The sequence below is a fragment of the Alnus glutinosa genome, chromosome 4, assembly GCF_958979055.1.
Source record: "Alnus glutinosa chromosome 4, dhAlnGlut1.1, whole genome shotgun sequence".
NCBI classification, from domain to species: Eukaryota; Viridiplantae; Streptophyta; class Magnoliopsida; order Fagales; family Betulaceae; genus Alnus; species Alnus glutinosa.
Genome location: NC_084889.1, coordinates 9,454,685 through 9,459,828, shown reverse-complemented (window position 1 = coordinate 9,459,828; position 5,144 = coordinate 9,454,685). Strand labels below are relative to the sequence as shown.

The following is a 5,144-nucleotide window of genomic DNA, read 5'->3' as shown; positions in this document are numbered from 1 at the left end:
GGTTGAAGGCTTTTAGGCTTTTACTTGGTCCTTAAAGACATACAGATTAGGGCTAAATAAATTGATCGAATGGAGCCTAAAACTCATTCTACAATACATGCACAAATCAATCCAAGCCATACTGGACACAACGAAAAAAAACGCTTCAAAGAACTTCAAGCCAACACAAACAATTATGGTTGGGTCTACATGCAGAGCTTCCTGGCTACTGTACGTAGAGGAGTTGTAAAGAGTATTAGAAATTTTGCGTATGTTTTTCTTACAGAGAATCTGTTGAAGGCTTCATTCAATATACTGATAAATATGTTGATAATATGCATACCGTTAGATGTAACAAAATAAAATAGCTCTTCATGTTAACGGTAATCTAACGAAGATAGAAACTAACCTTCTTGTAAAGTTTCTTGGTCGTAAAATAAAATAAAAAAGGAAATGATTTTGAATGACTCCAAAAACTTGTAAAAGTTAAGTCATGGGTGGCTCAAGCCTTAAGCAACTTAGGCGATCCCGAAGGCCCCCAACTAATAATTATACAATAAATTTATATATTTTTTTAAAAAAAAATTAAGGCTCAAAAAGCATTTTAAAGCTCTAATATAGTAAAAAATTAATAAAATACTATTTAATTAAGGCCTGCACTTAATAATTGTACAATAAATGTTATTTTCAAAACAAATTTTAAGACTCTAATATGGTAAAAATTTAATAAATAGTTTCTAACTAAGTCCCTCAATCATGATAAAAGTAATTACAAATTGAAAGTCTCATTATTCACATTCAGAAAAAAAAAATAAAAAAAAATCCATCAATTCTTGAAAAGTTCAACTTATTTACTCTTTTTAAAAGCCCAATTTTTAAGTTCATAAAATTAGTCAAACGTGAAATTTTTTTTCTCCAATGCTTATTTGAATTGAATGTTTAGAAAAATATGAAAAGTATTTGTTGGAGAAATAATTAACACCAAAGACATGTGGGCCTAAGGTAGTATCGGGGGCCGAGCCCATCGGGTTGGCCCGGCCAGATCAGACCCAAGTACAAGACCATTCGTTATCTCCAAAAAGACAGATCTTCAGAATATATCAAAATAGGCTTTTATCCCATCAAATATGGGATAAGGTACCTAATAGAATGACATTAGCTAAAGGGGTAGTGTCCTATCCAGTTTGGACTCTACTACCCAATTTGAATTCTATGAAGATAAAACTCAAGACTATGTGATCTAGGACTCAGACTCCTAATCAGAAAGATAAGATTCAAGACTATGTGATCTAGGACTCAGACTCCTAATTAAATTATGCTCCAAGCACTCTAGCAGTTTTATAACTGTGAACTGTGAGCCTATAAATAAGACTACTACGCCAGGTATTAAAAAACAAGCACATTCTCCGAGCTTTAGAAATTACTGATATTCTCCAGAAAATTAGTTTGAATTGACTTAGGCATCGGAGTGGGGGCCTGGTCGGTACCCCCATAGTCCGACGAGCCGTTTATTATTTTGCAGATTACGAGGAGAGCGAAGATTAAGGAAGGCAACGAATCACAAGGCAACACGTCACCGTATCGGAAACTGTACCAACAGTATTCAAAGTGCATAAATTCTCATTGTTTGAGTTGTGCATAATAGATAGAATTACGCTCTCGGTGAGTCTTCAATGTCCAACGGCATTATGTTCTATTACACATCAATCTTTATATAACTTATTTCCATTTTTCTCTTTATTTTTCTGTAAATCTTATTCTTTTATATCTTTAAATCAAGTGATAGGTCATTCTATATTTAATAAGTTATTAAAACAAAGTTTTAAAATACATTTTACAAATATAAAAAAATGGCATCACTTAAACTTATCGCATTATGTCTCAAAATTTATCGAGCTACCCTGAATTATGCTTGGAAAATGAAGCTAATTGCGTGCCTTGTCGGACAAAGGATTTGACTAAGAAAAATAAAAACACAAAAGGAAACTACCATCACATTTACTAACACGTCTAAATTATCAACGTATTGACCTTGTCAAAGAATGTTTAGAAAGAGAGACGTAACTAGAAAGTTGATTTTAAGAGATCAGATTGTAGTATTTTTTTTTTATTAAAGAGAAACACTAGAGTTCATTCTAATATTCTTTTAGGGTCATTTTATGCTAACCCCTCATCATCACCCTCTGGCGGTGACAAAAACATTACTTCCCCAACAATATCTGGTTCATCAACCCTATGTTCGACATATATGTGAACATTTTTCAATTAATAAACTTCTACAATGTTGAGAAAATTCACTATATGTTCATCATTTGTCAACGGCCTCCCCAATTCCTCCACATCATTGTCATCCATCTTATACCAGTATCTTAGGTCATTCACATACCCAAGATCTCTAACAATGTCCTCAATTTCCCACACCGAAAGGAAATCAACATCATAATTTTTGATTTCATCCATCAACCCCCCAACATACTGAAGGCCAAGATTCTGTTGCGCTATTCCACCATGGTGAATGGTGATATGCAGCGACATATTTGCAGATGGAGTTGTGGATGAATGAGAGTCAAAGAATTTTTTATTGCTAGAATTCTAACTGCTGAATATAAAATATGATGTTTAAAAAAATATGCATGGTTTAGATGAAAAATTTGCGTGCAAGGTTTAGAGTACGTTGCCAACGTTTCAAAATAAATTTTGTCAAACTGTTACTAACATGCAGCAACATAAAGTGGAGAAACTATGTAAGAAATGATTTTAAGTCGACAAACACAAGAGCCACATGTCAACTAGACGTCTAATGGTAAGAATTTAAGAAATTGTTTGAAAACGAAAAACTCCGGGACCAAAATGTCAAACACATACTCACTGCTTACTTTATTTTGAAACACAAACTTAGGGATGACAATGACCCAACTGCCCCGCATGTGAACTACTTAATTTATTCTCAACTCACTACAAAAATTTTACTCATTAGCGTTAACTCTTAGTGGACGCTAATAAGTCGACGCTAAAAGCCCGACACTGATGCTCATTAGCCAATCATCAGCGTCAACTGACATATGTCGACGCTAAAACTTATACCATATACACCATAAGTCGACGTTGATGATAGACTATTAGAGTCGACATTTATGTTGACGCTAATAATCTATCATTAGCGTCGATTCTTGTGGACATTGATACACTAAAAATAAAAATAAAAAAAATTATTAATAAGTCATTAGCGTCGATTGAGTCGACACTAATACCCTAAAAGAAAATTAATATATATATATATATATATATTTTAATACGCCATTAGTTTACTTCCGGTGCTCAAGCGCAGTAATTGATCCTTCTATGAAGAGGGAAGAAAGGCTCATGACAACTTCTAATTAAGCAGCTAGCCACGATATCTCTTTATGCCCCACTTATTAAAAACATCAAGTAATGGAAAATTCTGTGGTACAACCATCATATGTAGTCAATATCTTACATCTGTGGGGTAACAGGGGTTAAATTTTTAATTTGTCCACATGATTTACAAATGCTTGCTAACTTGGCATTGTAAACTCTTGGCTTCTAAGTTCCCAGCACACAGTTACTTTAAGTGAGAATAGAGTGGAGAAAATAATGATTAATGGCATTGCATATCGAGGCTCCCCATTGTGATGGTTCAATTATGAAGCAGGTATTGGTGAAGTACTTCCCACCTTTTTGATAAATATAAATTGAATTAATACATGGACAAAAAAAAAAAAAAAATAGTGGTAAAATAGTGGTAGATATGCTACACAAGAAATGATAACGTTATTATATTGACCTGAGGCATAGGAGAGCCATTATCAGTATTAAGTAGCATTCCAGACTCAAGTTCAACTTCAAATAAATTTGCCCAATTGTCCTCATGGAAGAAGCTAACTTCACTTCACACTATATGGATAACCACATCTTTGAGGTTATAAGTGAAAGTACTAAGCACTAAACAAAACTGTATATGTTAAGATAAAATTTTAATAAATAAAAACCAATCTCAATTAACTTTCCTCATATGACCAACTTCTATTATGTTGATAGCTTTAACTACAAGTTAAAAGCATGAAGTAACTTCACTACTCAGTATCTTCTTTCACTTACCCATATTGGCTTGACGAACAGTAATTGCCCAAGTAGTAATGTCTCTTACATTTCACTATATGGTTGTAAACACTAATTCTAATTCAAGAGCTGGTAGGACCTTAAGAAATATACACACAAGCTTCCCTAGTTTATAGAAACTAATTAATGCATTGATTTAGAGTTACCTAAATGTGAAATTTGTCATTTACATCAAACTTCGACTCCAACCATTTTACAAATATATCATAAAATCAAAAGCACTAGCGGTTCCAACATAGACAGGCAACATAGAATTTCAATTACAACCATTGAGAAGAAAAAAATGTGCAATTATATAGAAGATAGTTCATCAAATCTTTAAGTACATAACAAAATAAAAAGAGACATTGACAGGATCCAAAATAATTACCCGGTCAATGGAAAAGTCATTGTAACTCTTAAGTTTTTCAATTACTTTGTCCAAGGTACATTCAAAGCCAAACGCACCCATTGGGTGTAACTTTTTAGCAAAACAAACAACGTCCTCATCACTGTAAAACATACCAGATCAGAAGCTAGATTAGAGATAAACACACAATATTTAAGTGATCTGAAGTAAATAAATGAATATATAGAACTCCAAAATAGTAAAATGCAGCACCTTACGAAACTGAACAAAAATAGTTGGACACTAGACTCCGAGGAAGAACTCCAAAAATATTAACTGAGTTTATTTGTTAGAACCCAATTTTTGCTTAGCTAATTAGAAATACCATATCCAAAACTATATAAAGCATCAATCATATTCACTTTAGGTGATTGCGTTCTTGCAAATGCCCAGTACCTTGAAATTAGTGGCCAACATCGAGAGCCAACAACCTAAAGATTCCAACATATTGAAGAAAAGCAGCAACATGATAAGCAACAGCCAGACAGATTGGTCAAACATGTTACAAAGAAAACACATGGAAAATTACCGTAGCAATAGATGGGATATCTGATCAACCAGGAGACCCATGTGACATCCATTCCCAAAATTAGAGGAGTAGTATCATTTATCAAAGGAATACGTGAGTAGTGCTCTT

General features: G+C 33.4%; 1 long non-coding RNA gene across 1 annotated transcript; it reads right to left on the bottom strand.

The window, feature by feature from the left end:
* Positions 1 to 4,510: 4,510 nt before the first annotated feature.
* LOC133865838 (uncharacterized) lies at positions 4,511 to 5,144 on the bottom strand. Its single transcript, XR_009899821.1, has 3 exons — positions 5,037 to 5,144; positions 4,904 to 4,938; positions 4,511 to 4,610 (listed from the first exon to the last, which is right to left on the bottom strand). It is a non-coding gene; the product is annotated as an uncharacterized LOC133865838 (long non-coding RNA).